Genomic DNA, 16,087 nt, shown 5'->3' with positions numbered 1-16,087 from the left:
TCTTAAAAATTATTTTTTCTATCTGCATAGCCCATTGCTCCACCATTTTAATGTACAGTTCATTTGGGAATCATGTACAGACAGACAGACAACTAATCTATTTCTTCTGACACTTTGTTTTAAATTTTAATGCGATCTCTTCCTAAGAGAATGAAGAAATTAGCAGAAGAAAAAAAAAAAGTAAATGAAAGCACTTATCATGCTTAAAAGAAATTGTTAATATTCAAAAGCTCACTGACATTCCAATAATAGTAGTAATTTTCAAGCCCTCTTTCTAGGAGTGAAAACATGATGGAAAATTTAAGTCTGTTGTTCCCTGCTTCATGCTAGTGTATCTCCTTAGTTTAAAAAATTCAGTGCAGGCTATTAATCATTTCACTCTGTGTGCAAAGATTATGAATACCATAAAAGGTGAGTTGTAAACATCTGGGGAAAAAAAAAAACAACAGAGAGAGAGAGAAAGAAAAAAATCGAACCCACCATAATTAGTAGACAGACATTTCAAACTGATATTTAAATTTTACACTGTCTCCCACCTTCTTTTATCACATCTCAGCCTCTTCACTCAGTTGAAACACGCAGCCACAAACAAGTATGATTATTTCTGTACCGTTACTGACCAGCCCAGGAGCAAAGGAAAGAAATACAGGATTTTATTCAACAATCCAGAGCTCTTCTCTGTCTATTTTATCTTAGATTTCTTTCCCCTTAGCTTTCATATACAAGATACAAAATTAAACAGAATCATAAAACACTGAATAAAGTCAGCTTCTTTTTGCCTTCTTGTAGACTCCTTTTTCCAGGCTCACTCACTCAACATACAAATGTGGCATGTCAGTAACTCTAGGTTTAGTGCAAAGCTGACCAGAGTTGGATGAGTGTGTCAGTAGCTCTCTGGTCACAGAGAGCTTCCCAAGCATCATTCTGGGAAACTCTGTGAGAATATCAGAAAAAAGAATGAGAAACAATTCTTACCTTAACTTGCTGCACCTGGTGTTGTGAACATGTGGAATGTGTAATGGAGGTGTGTTACCAAAAGGGTGGTTTCTTAATTAGCCAATGGTGATAGTGTTTTAATTAAAGGATCAATCAGGTCCACCTATAGCAAATTAGGGTATAAAAAGCAATGGGTTTCTTAATAAAGAGACTTAGCCTTCTGTGAATGTCTTGTGAGTTTATGTCACTTATTAACCAGTCCTGACCCCTTGCACTGACAGATGAGCAGTTTCAAAATTCAGGAGAAGAAATGCCGTTCTGCACAATGCCAAAGTGTTAATCTCCATTACTTGCGAGCCCTTGTGCATCTCACACGTAATCTGGGACACCAGGCTGATGCCCACAGCAGATCAGAGTACATCCTCAGTAAAGGCAGACTGTACCAACTCCACTGAGCACAGCGCAGTTATATAATTTTAGACCACAGTGATATTTTCATTACCAACATCAATGACTAAAGACTTTTTAAAATCCTTTTGGCCATCTGTCACTCTGTAAGCGCAGCTATAGAAACACTAACCTGGACCATGTGGGATTAGATGTTATTTCACCTCAGAAGTTTTCACCACCAATTGAGACCAGACTCAGTGGCTAATACTGCTGTTGATGGGACCATCAGAGAGCTCCCAACAAATTTTTTGCAAATGCTTTTATGAAAGAGCAATGTGTGCTTTTCAAATATTGTATTCTCTGAGACTGCACCAGGTTCAACAAGAAACCTTAAAATAACTGAATTTCTAGTACCAACCTTTACTCATTTTCAACAAAAAACCTATTTAATACCAATGGGAAGGAAAAGGACACATCATTAAAAAGGTGACTTGCATATTCACAGAGGTCACACCGTGACTTCATCAGTGTAGCATCTTTAATGCTGCCTTTGCTTCGCATATAAAACCATCAAATTGAAGCCTTCATATTTTAAACAACTATTGGTTTGTCTGATTGTCCTAGTTTAGGGCAATTTTGGGGAAAACCCTCTGGAAGGAGCCCTCAGAAAACAAACCCTCACGGCCCCTCCCCACCCACCTGGTTCAGGAAAAAATTTTCTCTGAGAGAGAAGTGGAAAAGAACCTGTTTATTTAACAAACAAAACACTCCCCAGCACCAAAAAGAAAATTAACAACACCAGATGACAACAAAACTCTTTCACCCCTCTGAAGAGATGAACAAATCCAGAAAGTCTTTCCTGGCAGTGGTTGCCCAGGTCTGGGCGCTGGGGATTGCTCTCCAGCACTGGGGATGGCTGCTGCAGATCACAGAGCACAGGCTCTCGGTGCTCCTCGGTGTTTCCCAGATTCCAGTCCGGAGCAGGTTGGATGGTATTCAGAAAAAGGCAAGGAAAAGAAACAGTCCAGGGAAAGAATTGGACTACTTAGCTAAACTAACTAGGAAGCAAAGGCAAAAGCAGAAGCAAGCAAAGCAAGCAAGCCAAGCCAGGAAGCAAGCCAGCACTAGCCTCTTCTAGACAAGACCATGGGGGGAGGTGAGCCGGCTGAAAACAAGGCAAAACAAACCTTCACTTTCAGAGTCAGTTCTGAAAGCACAGAACATAGTATCAAACATAAACAGAACACACGATTGGAGATACAAACACCATAACGTCACCCTAGGACACTGATTTATGAATATGAAGAAAATTAAGTAGTCAAAATGCTATTTGGGCTGAGTGAATTTGGTCTTCAGCTGAAAATGCTTTTACCCAATACAGGCAAAGCCTGCCCTCTTGAGTGCTCTGTCCCTTGTGAGGAACCCGTCTGTATCAACTGACTTGTACTCGGTATCTAACAGAGAAAAGTGAACTTGTGTGGTTGTTTAGCTCTTTCTCAGATGAATGTGATAGATTTTTCAGTTAGAAGTATTTGAATCTTTGAGATAGAAAAAAGGTTTCAAGTTCAATCACAACAAATCCCCATCTGCATGAGAAGGGACATGGGCAAAATACAGTGCAGGAACCCAAACATGTTGCTTTAGTACCACTGGAGCCACCTCTGCAAAAGAACAAAAGGAACTTCCTCTCTGAGACTCACCAAAGTTGCCATCTGCTCTCCAGCAGCCAGATGTGTGCAAAAAAAGGCATAAACTCCCAAAGACACAAAACCTGTACACATTCCCAGCTGAACACCACTGACAGTGTCTCAGTGACAGCACTTGCTGCACTGCACACCCGTATAATGGCTCTGGTTGTTATATTGACAGCATACAACAATGGCACTCAATCCCATATGGAGCTGCTGGCATTTCCATGGTTCTCTGATAGAATGGCCTTGCACCCAAGTAAATCTGGCAGAGCATAAAGAAGGGAGGGACAGACAGAGGAATAAAAGGATCCTTGCTATGTTCTTACCCCACTGCACCATCCTTCATCAGAGTAGCAAATTCAGTTATGTCCACATGCTGTGAGCAACTCATGGGGAGCAACTGCATAAAGAGAATCTTTCAACCTTTTCATCATATACTTGGTGATAAACAATGTACCTGCTTGGCTAAAGGTACAGTCTGACCCAAGAATGTACCACAGGAGACAGGAGTACACAGATTAAACTCATTGTCTGAGTTCCTGTTATCTTTGGGGGGGGGGGGGTTCAGACATCCTTTGAGGATTCTAAGTAGAATATTTTACAAAAAAGTACAGGGCATGAAGTACTTCACAAAAATGACAGGCTCGATTCTCAGGTCACTTCAGAAAACCGTACTAGGTCTGCCAACAGGAACCTCCTGGACATGATTCAAGTCACCTCAATGCCAGTACTTTCTGCACTGAATCACTTCTTTACTTTTTCACACCTCTCAATAAATGCCACTGAAAAATATATTAATGTGGTGAAAGAAGGGTTTTCTTCAAGTGATTCATATTAACCAGTCTTAGAATTTCCACACCTCCTCATAAAAGCTATAGAAAAATCTTGGGTATGGAAAAAGAGTGAAATCTTAAGCTTTATTCTGGGATAGCCCATGTAGTAGAAGCAGGAACCAGAGTTCTGCCCAAGGTAACTTACCTTCTTTCTCTGCTTGGATTCAGTTCTTTACCCTCACCTGCAGAGCAGGGAACTAAGCTACAGACTGGTGTGGGAGAGAGCAATGATTTGGGGTTTCCTTAGAGAGAGAGCCTGCAGTTTATAGTGATGTGCCAGAATGTGGAAAGAGCATGCATTTGGCAGAAGGTGAAGGAAAGATATTTGTGGTAAATGACAGTGAGGGTTCAGGGCTGGGCAGACCGATGGAGGTTTGCATCAGTGAAAATAGGCAGAAAATGAGAGCATCTTAGTGGTATATTTAATTTCTGTAAGCTTGTTCTTTTAGGCAGCAACTGTCACAGTTTCAGAGACTGACAAGACACAATGAGTTCATGCAGCAACAGTTCACTTTATTCAACTCTTGCTTCCTTGTGTACCTAAGGAGCTCATGAGGTTAGTTCTCATTGGCTAAGCCAGTTAATTCCTGGTCAACCAGCCCATAAAAGCCTGAGTCCCCAGTGGCCTGGGCCTGCTCTTACCAAATTATCTAAGTAAGTTTATTATGTAATCGATCATATATTTCCATTATAAATTTGAAATTATTTATACTTTGAGGCCTACAGGTCAGCTGTAGGCCACCACAGTTCCCCCCCCCCCCTTTTTTTTTTTTAATACAAAAGCAGTGTCTGTCATCCTCTGCAGGGACCTTGCAGACAAAATGACAGACACAACCTTATGTAAAATCCTCGACCTAGGTCTTGAAAGAGGCCTTCAACTCAATTCAACAGGCCCAGCCCCTTTTTTGTGGGTCATGTGTCCCATATATTCTTGACTTTGTAACATTCATTCTAGGGAGCTGTCAGGCGGGACCACTAGCAATATAAGTTATCAACATGTCATGCTGCAGGATTATAGCTTAACAGTTACACATTTGCAACTTCACTCCAACCACAGGAAACAACTCATCAGTTACAAATTTACGACTTAATTCTAAAATAAGAAACAGCTCAATAGTTACAAATTTACAACCTAACTCTAAAAATAAGAAACAGTTTAACCTAAAAACAGGAAACATTTCAATTCTCAGAGCTGTGGGGAAAACAACAAGAAAACCAATCTTAATTCAGGCATATTCTTAAATAAATAAAATCTTTACTCTTCATTTCTTTAAATATAGTAAATCCTTTTAATAGTGTCACCTGTTTTAGGGTATAGACAGCACTAGGCATTCCCCCATTTCTGTTTAAAAAATAAATTTTAAAGTACTATGTGGGGGATACTAGTGGTGTAACACACCCTATAGCTGTAAGAATTGTATTTAGTGAGTTATACAACTGCTTCTGAAAGTAGTATTTACAAGACTTATTCAAAATTATCAAAGGAAATAGCTCATGTCTTAGGTTTCACAGGCCACATCTTGGCACATGAGCAAAAATGACACATTTTTGTGTTTGTAATGTCTTTAAAATATTTGATTCTTGAAGTATTTGAGTAAAGTTACAAGTGAGTTGTCATTCTAAAAGTTCCATTGATGGCCCAAGGTGTATTTTTCTTTGAAGGATTATGAATAATCAGTAAACTGAAAGTGACGAAATTAAGTGTTACGTTGTCATTATTTAAAGTTATCACAAGGTATGTCCAGTTAGATATAAGGTGATAAAGTCTAGGTAAATATTATCATGAATATTGTTTGAGAATAATGTATGTAAGGCTTTCTTTTACAAGCATACTGAAGAGGTTAAATTTTGGTGTAGGCTTTAGAAGTTTATTTGTACCTTTGACTGGTTTGCTATAAATTTGTCTAACAGCTTCTATCCTTAAATAATATGTCTGCACAATTCTGGATAACGGAGAACAAAACTTAATTTTAGGCTTGGCACGGCAGGACCCTCCAGGGTCGAAAGGGAAAGCTCTGCGCTGCACTGGCTCAGCAGGGGCAGAGGGGTCTTCTCTGATGTATATTGAGTTCTTAGCTGGTGTATAATCTAGGGAAAACTCTAGCTCTGGCAGTAGCCAAACAACTGGGACAGCAGCAGCGCTTCTGTGTATGACTTCTCTGGGAACTCCTGGTGACACATATCTCAGACCCACCCCCATGTCCTGGTGATGGGCAGATACACCCCCCCGCTTGGAGGTTGGGCAGAAAATGCAGGCATGCCGTGCAGAAGGGGGCTTGAGGGTGTAGTCTTGGAGCTGGTCCAGTTGGTCTCGGGAGGAAGCAGTTCTGGTGTGCTCGGGGTCTCTCTGCCCTCTGGGCCAGTGGCAGTACACCCTGTTGACAATGCGTACTGGTCTTGGGTGATTATGGAGGTTTCTGCCAGCACAGCAGAACAAGGGGCAGTAGAGCACAGAGTGGGAAAGTGGCCAGATGTTTCAGAGGTCTTGGTAGCCACAGCAAGGCATGGAGGGGCTGTAGAGTACCCATTTAACACAGCATGGCCACTTGGGGTGATTCCACTGATGGCCCCAGGGATGGGGCGATCCACTGACAGATCCTGGTCCTGGAGGGTGTCAGGGCACTCAGGTAAGTCACCCTCGCCTGGAGAGGCTCCATGGCTTCACCCATAGGCCTCCCAGTGCATTGTACTTTCTGCACCCATCCTTTTCCTTCTCTCACCTGGCAAAGTGTCTGCCTGCTCCACCACCTCCCTCAGTGCCCTGCTTTTGTCATTTGCCTCAGCAGATGGTGCCAGCTGTGATCCCTTTGCCATCCTCACCACCCTCTCACTTTGAAACAGTTTTACCATGTTCATGATGAGTCTTCAAGGCTTGATAACAGAAATGGCAGAGTCATCTCCTGTAGAGGCACCTGTGAAGATATGTAGGCCAGCACGCTCCCAAGTTTTCAAATCTAGGGCAGCCCCTTCTGATACTGAAAGAGATTTTTGGAGTTCACTTAAGTTAACAAAATGAATTAAGCATTTATATTCTAGCTTGTAGAGTTATGTGTTGAATTTTAACCTTTTACTTAAGAAACCTCTGCCAAGGTACAAAAGGGCATAAGAAAATGCAAATTTCTGAAGCTTCTTGCATAAAGAACAATACCAAAAGAGGACTGAAAATACACAGAACCCAGATAAAGAGGCTCCTCTGCCCCTACGCCTACCGAGACTGACAGACGGTACTCAGATAAGCACCAAAAGACTGAAAGCGCACGCGCAGAGAAAAGTTAAAAAGTTTAACCATGAGGAATACCATGATCTTCAGCCCAAGAGACCACCAGGGACCCCCGTATGACCACCACAGTAAACCACTCATGCCTAGAAGGCTGTGGACCTATTTAACATGAGAGGCGAGGACAGGTGGGGCCAGAGGTTGAATATGCATGGAAAAGTTGTGTAATGTACTGCATATAGAACACCTTTGTGAATAAAGGTTTGGGTCAGACTAACGCTCAGTGCACAAGTCTTGGAGAGCTATCTCACTTGTGCTGGGTGCTGTCAATATATACCCACTTCATAACTACCCCAAGTTGTGGAATCTATTTGTTTATTCTGCATATCACTTCAATACATCCAGTCCGTGGTTCTCACACCATGTTATTAGGGTTAATGAAGCCCATTCCTCATATTTTTGAAATCTATTCTTTAGAATGGGAGTCCATACCTTCAGGAGGGGGTCCTCCGGTGTTGAAGCCCATGCTCCCATGCTGACAGAGTCTTCTACTTTAAAAAAAAATATATAAAAAAAATAAAAAAAAATAAAAGGGAGTCTGGACCAATCACAGCTCTAGACACTGTTCTTTGCAGCTTGAAGGCTGCGGGCAACTCTTCCTGATTGCCCCATCTTGTCTCCCCACTCTGTTGGCAGTAGCTGTTGTGATCACATCAGGGTCCACCAATTGTCGCAATTTTGGAGACAGACCAGTGACAAGACACAATGAGTTCATGCAGCAACAGTTCACTTTATTCAGATCTTGTTTTCTTATATACCTAAGGAGCTCATGAGGTTAGTTCTCATTGGCTGAGCCAGTTAATTCCTGGTCAACCAGCCCATAGAAGCCTGAGTCCCCAACGGCCTGGGCCTGATCTTACCAGTCAAATTATGTAAGTAAGGTTATTATGTAATTATTTTTTATATATATTTTTTATATATATTTCCACTATACATTTGTAATTATTTATACTCTGAGGCCTACAGGCCAGCTGTAGGCCACTACAAACAACCTGAGCAGCTGCATTCATTTCATGCACAGACATCTCCAAGGTTCCTCTTATATATGGAAATCACTGAAATCAGAGGTGAAATACATCTGTCTCCCTCATGCATTGCAAGAGCCTTTTGACTAGGAACAGCTACTTAGTGCAGCAGACTCAGAGAAAAAATAAGCAACAACGCAAAGAAAAAAATTCTCAATTGTATTCTTCTGAGGCTCTAGGAAACCATAACTAATTACTGTTATTTACAGAGGAAATGGAATTAAACCACTTGGAGTGGACAAAGCTCTGATCTGATGGGAAGAGGGCTGTGCAGCCACAGCAAAATGTGGTACGTGTAAATATATGTTCACAGACCAGCTGTTACATATTTTCTCTACCCACTTCTCACTTGTCAGGTGAACATAGTGAGCATACTCCTGAAACCTGCCACAAATGTCATCATCACTTTCTCTTAATCCTCTCAAAGGTGTGAGGATCTTCTAATGACCAAAGGCATAAAAAATCTCACTCCTGTGTTGTATTCAGTGGACAGCAAAACTGAAGGTTTCCCCCTTCCTGCTACCAGGAACCAGGTGAGGGGAAACAGCACATCCCAGACAGCCAGAACCTCCTGCTCCAATGTGCTTGTACACTCCAGTTGTCAAAAACCAGACAGCACACTGTGCCAGACAATACAGATGCACCCCACCTGCCTTTTTATGGTACTTGCACAGATAGCAAGATTAGCTTTTCTAGTTTTATTCCTTGTGAACATTTCTTTTTCTGCCTGTTTTGGGAGGTGGAATATTTCAACTGCATTAATATGCTTCAGTCCTTAGTCCCATCAAAAAATGTTTGTTCCTTGGACAGAATATGAATCATTGCCATGGACTAAGTTAGCTTCCACTTCTACATACTAATGTGAGAACTAATGCATAAAGTACCAACAATCTGAAATGAAAACTTAATTTATGTTTGGACAAAAAGATAATGACATACACAAAGACATACACTTCATTAAAGTGCTTCTGCACTTCTCTGAGCTTTGTTGATGCATTTCATGACATTTCCCTTGCTGCTGGAAAGGCTACTTTGAAAGTAACAATGATGCTGGACTTTCACGATCTGAACCATAAGACTATGACAGGGAAAAAAGGCGTAATGAGTTTATCTAATCCTTGTACTTCCCATCCTACTTGGATTTGGAAATCAGACATTTAGCAGCAAAGGATGACAGTTCTGCAGAAGTAAATGTGCATTCAGTTTTATGGTTTACTCAGTAAGGCCTAATCTTCCTTAATGTTTGGATTGTTTTTTTCTTTTTACTTCTTTTGCCTCTTGACTAACTTGAATGTCTAAGAATATTTCCATACTCATAATAATTGTATGGCATTTTCAAAAATGCTAATAAGTTGAACTGGTAAAATAGCTGAGTGATGAAATCTGAGAATATTCTCACTGGATAATTTCAGATGAACTATCACTTCTCTTTTAGTTGCTGAAAACTTTATATACTATTGCACTACTTAAAGGGTTAAATAATTACTAGATCTAGATGAAACTGGTTAAATTTGATGGCTGGTTTTGCCTGAACATTTTCAGTAACCTGTCATTGGCATTAGCGAGGAATTACAGGAATCAGCTTCCAAAAATGCACTTTTAACATATAAGTTTTCTATTAAAATTTTCCATTGAAGTATAAGTTGCTTTTTGGAGCTGGCTTTCCAGAGCAGCTGTTAATATTTTTCACACATACTAACTAATTAAAAGACTTTGTCAAGCATGTCTGGGACAGTGGCAGACTTGGAGTGGTGATGCAGGGACAATCAAGTTCCATGCACCATACTGGCATCTGCTGCCACCAAATTAGTAGCACTAACAAAATAGTGATAAGCCAACAGAGAGACACATCCTCAAGGAAAATTAATTTAAATGGTTCTTCTTTACTAATCTGAGCCCATATCACACTAAAGGGAACACAGTAAGATATATGCCAATCAAGAAGTTTAAGAAGTTCAACTGTGTAACTATATTAACAAATATGCTAAATTTAAATTCTGAAATATTATTTTCAATGGAGTAATCTTTCCTGAATTCCAAGTGTGAAACCTAAAAATTTCAGCAGGAATATTTCTCAAGTTAGAGCTTCTGTATGAAATAACATTAGAAAACATATGGCATGATGCTCAGTTTAATGAAATTAGGACTAAGTCTGAAAACAGACATACATTCTTCCAACACTGACTCTATGAAAATCTAGAGAAAAGAATCTCAGAAACTTTCCCAGCTGACATAGAGCTCAAACTCAGTCATTATATTCACTTTATTAAACTGATATTTCACCCTAATTATGCATGGATTACTTACAATGGAGGAATCATGAGCTCTGCTTCAGCACTATGGAAGCAGAGTTTGTAGAAAACCAGCAGTGGTGGAAGTTGACTGGAAGGGGATCTTTCAAAATAAACGTCATTTTACATTTATGGTTGGGTATAGCATTACTTCCACTGTTGCTGAAGTTGCAGATGCCTTCTTATCAAAAATCCATATTTAAGTAATATTTGTAATTAAAACAAAAATTTTCTCTGAGATACAGAATATTAACTTGTCAGCTATGTTCTGCCCCTATGTCACACGTCTACACTATAAACACAGGTTTAACTCATGAAAAGAAATTGGCTTGGTTAGTAGCTTAGAAATATTTGTCAACATTAAGAAAATACATTTGGCCATTTCTTGTGGTAAGATAAGCTTAAAAGTATGGAAAATTATTACATTTGAGACACTTTGTAATGAACCATTTGCTCAAAAGCCAAATCTCAGAACACAACAAAGCCAAAAGCTACCACCTGCTCACTGGCATTTTAAGAAGCCTTAAATTTTGAATGCACCAACATCCACTAGCTCTTTCTCACACCGAGCCAGGGAAGGCAGAAGAAAAGCTGGCAATCATGTCAACAATCCCTCCAACCCAGAGCTCATCCCCAAGAGACTCTCTCTAACCAACAGCTTTCCAAAAATTGAAGGAGGAAAGAAGATAGCACCAAGGAAGTACCAAAGCCTCCAGTGGTATACAAATCTTCTTGGCTTTTCATCTGATGCCTCCCACCGGCCCGGAGCCCGTTCCCGATGCGCGGAGCCCGCTCCGCCGCTTTCGGCTGCCCCGCCGCCTCCCGCGGTTCCGGTCAGGTTGTTGGGTGTGAGAAACTATAGACTGGGGTATTGTTTATCAAGATAGATGTTAAGCCCAATGTAAAGGTTAGGCAGCAGAAGATATGCAAACAGCCAACGGACACAGCTTATGCAAGACAAGATAACCGCAATCACTTACACCAGAGACTGCTTATGCAAACATAAGATAACTGCAAGACGTTCCAGGAACTGGCTTGCAAGATATTCCAGGAAGACAAAAGGGGACCCCACTACTTCATGAAAAATGGAATTAAAAGGGACTGTTTGAACTGATCAGGGCGGCAGTTGGTGGAGCGCAGACTCCCCTGTCGTCCAGCGCTGTCTTTGCTCATATTCTACTTGCTGTAATTAATAAAATTTTAATTGGATTATGATCCGTTGTGGCGCAAATTTATAACATTGGGCAGCGCAGAGAGTGACAGCAGCGAGGAGCGGCAGCCTGGCTCCGCGCGGGAGCGGCCCCCGCCGCCTCACATCAGCCCAGAATCCCCTCCAGCTTGTTCCCTGCTGCTGGCTCTGCCCGGCAGCTGTTTGCTGCCGCCGCGAATGTGAAGGTTATTGTGAGAAACTACAGACTAGGGTATTGTTTATTAAGATAAGGTTAGGGAACGGAGGATATGCAAACAGCCAACGGACACAGCTTATGCAAGGTAAGATAACCACAATCACTTACACCGAGACTGCCTATGCAAGATGCAAGATAAGATAACCACAATCACTTACACCAGAGACTGCTTATACAAACAAAAGAAGACAAAGGAGACGCCATTAAAATTTGAATAAAAGGAGGCTGTTTGAATGGATCAGTTCGTGGAGCGCTGTCTCCTCTGTCGTCCAGGGTTGACTTTGCTCATATTCTACTTGCTGTAATTAATAAAATTTTAATTGGATTATGATCCGTTGTGGCGCAAATTTATAACAGTTGTGAAGTTTATTGCCTTTCTGGGGAATGGCATTTTTCTTGGTCCAGCTCTCGCTTGGGTGGGGAATCCTCTGGCTCGGTGGGATTCCCACTGGGGCTCGGGGCCCCTCACCCCTCCCGCTCACGTTTGTGGGGCGAGGGGGACAAGTTCTGGGAATGATGCTGCTGGTCTTGAGCCCGGAGAGCGTGGGGGTGGTGCCGACACGGGTCAGAGACTTGCGTACTGGCCCAGCCGTGCCGCGGATCTTGAGAGGAAGGAAAACACCTTCCCTGCCCGGGCCCTGGGGCAGCTCTTGTGTCCCGCTCTCATTTGAGGGGCGTGAGCAACAGCATCCCAAGGGGATGTGGCTGCAGCCGCGGCCAGGCATGCTGCAGGATGAACGAAATCCTGGAGGAGTTGCTGTAACACCGGCCCAGCCCCCCGGCCCAGGGCACCCGTGACCCCCACCGCTGGGTTTGAGGTCCATGTTCCGCCTGCCTGGACCAGGTCCACGTCCTTGTGCAGCGTCCTAAACCTGCTGCTGCCGGGCATTCTGCTTCCAAGAAAAATGGTTGAAAAAACAAACCCCCCCCCCCCAAAAAAAAGGTGGTTGAATTAAGAGCTCTGTCCATGTCATTCCAGAGATTTTCTCAGTTCTTTTGAATTTGGTGATGGTTTTTGCACAGGAAAGGTATGTTTGAATGGCTGACAATCAGCCCAGATGTTTTTGCATCAAAATCAGGGGAGATTGGAAAATCATGATCCAGAGATGATTTCCAGCTCTACTCATTTGAGTTTTATCAGCTGTTGCAGACTCTGGGATGACATTCAGTGTTCTGGTGTTTGATAATTATATGAAGTCACATTTGGTGTTTTTCTCTGTTTTTTTTAAATTGATGCTGGACTTTCGTCAGTTGTTCTGTTTCAGGATTGAGAAGGACTTTTAAGGATGTCAACACCAACATCTCCAGTCAATGGGCACCTTCTCCTGAGACTCAACTGTCTGGACTTTGAAACTTGAGCATTCTTTTAATTGTTGTTTGGGTTTTTGTATTGTAAGCTTTGTTTTAGAGATTTAATAGAGGTAGATGTTTTGCAGGTAAAGGATCTCCTTGATCATTCCACATCAGCATCTGATTGATAACTGGCAAATTGATAAGGGAACCTCTTGAGATGTGTTTGCTCTCTCTTTTGCAAGGGCCCTGCAGAAGAATTGCAAATGCAGGGTTTTTAAAATGTATTTATACTAAAAGGGTGATATGTGGCAGGCACATTTTACTCTCTCAGGACTTTTCATAGCAGTTCACAGAGAGAAGAAAGAGAAAACAATTTCTATTTCTGCTCCTCGTTTTTCCCATGTGGAATGTGTTTGGAGAATTGTTTACCTGGGGTGATGGCTTGATTGGATTCTGGTGAGGACTGTTTCAGCCTGATGGCCAATCCAATCCACTGGTGTCTGGACTCACAAGAAGAGGGTCATGAGTTGTGAGTTAGATTTGGTAGTTAGAAAAAGCAGGTATGTAGTTTTAGTATCTCCTTTAAATAGTATATTAATGTATTATAGTACAGTTATAATAAAGAAATCATTCAGCCTTCTGAACTGAAGTCGGACATCATCATTGCTTCCCACTGGCTTCACCTGCATTTACAATAAGTGGTGAATGAATCTGAGATGCTGTCCCTTGAGCCAAAGAGTCCAAAGTCATAGAATCATAGAATATCCTGAACCGGATGCCACCCATAAGGATCATCAAATTCCAAGTCCTGGCCCAGCTTTCACAGCTGCAAGAGAGTCATGCAGGACCTAACCTGGGGACTAGCCACATGACCAGTCCCTGCCCATTTAAGTGGTACTTAGCAGAGCAAGGTACCAGTAGTAGACCCTGCTTACAACAGGCCAGACAGCAAAACTGATTCACATTTTGACACTAAAATGCAGCTTATCTATTCTGTGACTGCAGTGGATAACCCAGGCATTTCACTTCCACTGCTGTAACTGTACTGCTGTACTACTGTAACAGTAACATAATAGCAATTCATTCTGAACACAGTCCTTTCCACAGGAATACAAAGATGCCTTGATTACACAGTGGTACAGCATTTGGATTCTAGTCTAATTCATGTCCTGTTCATGTAAAATGAGAATACAGTCTTTTGAAGGCGCTGTAATTATGTCTGGTCAAACTGCTACAACAAGAAAATCAAGTCATTATGAGTACAGGCTGGACTCTGGCTAAACACTCAGCAAGCACTGACCAGAGCAGATTCACTGCCCTGCTGTATTTACAAAACAGCAGAGAAGATATCGTTAAATTCAAGTGAAGCTAATTCAGAATAGTTAGGAGGTCATATGCTATGCTGGTGCCATTGTCTAGGGGATAAACTGTAATTGTAAAATTTATTTTTCTAATTTCAAATAGTTAGGGTAAGATTGGAAGGATAGAATAAACATCCATGTAGCATCATGCATACCATGTATGACATTCCATAACTACTGTTATGCTAACAAACTTATGGTATATATATTCCAGGAAAAAAACATTACATGAATTGTACTATGGCATAATGCAAAATAAAGAGGGTCAGGGATGTTACTGAAAACTATTAAAGCTTCCTTCCAAGTAGAAATCTATGGACCTACAGATCTTTCACGTTTAGAATAGAGCCTAGATGTGATTCTTTTCTTCCTGAAAACCACTTTACATGATAGGAATTAGCTAACAGTTACTCCTGAGTAAGAGAAGAGAAAGAGAAATAAAAGTCAGAGTTTGGAGACTTGAGTGAATGCTATGAGAGCCTCTGATCCTCTCAAAGAGCTCACCTGAAGCATTCAGAGAACAAACCACACCCATTTCATGATATGTGTGGGTGCAAATGTTCATTCTTACTGCATGAGTCCCTGTGTGCCCAAAAAAGGACACTTCAGAGGCTTCCATCTTAGTGAACTGATTTTAAAGCACTCCCATAACAAAACCTTTACTGATTTTAGTGGTGTCCTGGCTTGTAAGATAAGCATGTATTCTATTTGCCATCTGTTGGAGGTGGAGCTGGTATCTTCTTCTGTTAAGTTGGGCAGTGTTCTCATCTCTTCCAAGAACAATGTCTCCCTCTGAGGAGATATCTTCTGTTAATGGGCCATTGAATGACTCACTGCATGACTGGTAAAGTTACATCATCCCATTGTGAGATGCTCCACCCAGAGGGAGGAGCCAAGCATCCCTACCTGCATAAAATTAGCATTTTTGGCACATCAGAACAGCCTCTTCACTGGATTCCCAGAGGAGCAGCTTCTTTGCTGGATTCCCAGAGGGGCAGCTTCTTCCCCGCTGAATCCCCAGACGAAAACCAGGCCCATCTACTCTATCACTAGACCTTCAGAGAAAACTCCACCCTTCTACAGATCACCCCTTCAGCAGCATTCCATCTGCCACTCCAGGAGGAGCAGCCACCATTTAACTGGACTACTACCAACACCCTGACTCCTCAGGGTGTCAGGTTTCTGACTCCATCACTAGTTTTGTTTGTACTAATTACTTTTTTTAATTTCGTTTTTTTCCTAGTAAAGAACTGTTATTCCCATTCCCATATCTTTGCCTGAGAGCCTTTTAATTTTGAAATTGTCATAATTCGGAGGGAGGGGGTTTATCTTTTCCATTTCACGGGAGGCTCCTGCCTTCCTTCACAGACTCCTGTCTTTTCAAACTAGGACAAGTGGTTACACTAGGGTGGGTTTTTTAAACAGTAAAAAAAGGAGTGCTTTTTCTATATGTTTCCATAAACAAAGAAAATATCCTTTTGCTCTTGTTCTCTTCAGCTACTCAGAATGAGCTTGGTAAGGCCACAGTATCTAGAGAGATGCTTTTTAGGCAAAGGCAAATAATGAACAAGCCAAAAATAAAGT

The 16,087-nt window shown here is 41.6% G+C and overlaps 3 long non-coding RNA genes across 3 annotated transcripts in view; 1 reads left to right on the top strand and 2 right to left on the bottom strand.

The window, feature by feature from the left end:
* LOC140684401 (uncharacterized) overlaps positions 1 to 1,238 on the bottom strand; it is a 129,429-nt gene extending 128,191 nt beyond the window's left edge. The window contains exon 1 of the long non-coding RNA XR_012056623.1: positions 976 to 1,238. This is a non-coding gene — a long non-coding RNA (uncharacterized lncRNA). The remainder of the gene's footprint in view (positions 1 to 975) is intronic.
* Positions 1,239 to 2,056: 818 nt separating this feature from the next.
* Positions 2,057 to 10,351, bottom strand: LOC140684400 (uncharacterized). The gene is made up of 2 exons (XR_012056622.1): positions 7,560 to 10,351; positions 2,057 to 6,825 (listed from the first exon to the last, which is right to left on the bottom strand). It is a non-coding gene; the product is annotated as an uncharacterized lncRNA (long non-coding RNA).
* Positions 10,352 to 11,281: 930 nt separating this feature from the next.
* LOC121470199 (uncharacterized) lies at positions 11,282 to 15,771 on the top strand. The gene is made up of 2 exons (XR_012056621.1): positions 11,282 to 11,934; positions 13,101 to 15,771. It is a non-coding gene; the product is annotated as an uncharacterized lncRNA (long non-coding RNA).
* The last annotated feature ends 316 nt before the right edge of the window (positions 15,772 to 16,087 follow it).

Source organism: Taeniopygia guttata, chromosome 6, assembly GCF_048771995.1.
Source record: "Taeniopygia guttata chromosome 6, bTaeGut7.mat, whole genome shotgun sequence".
Classification (NCBI taxonomy): Eukaryota; Metazoa; Chordata; class Aves; order Passeriformes; family Estrildidae; genus Taeniopygia; species Taeniopygia guttata.
The sequence above is the reverse complement of the archived record's forward strand: the minus strand, read 5'-3'. Positions and strand labels throughout refer to the sequence as shown.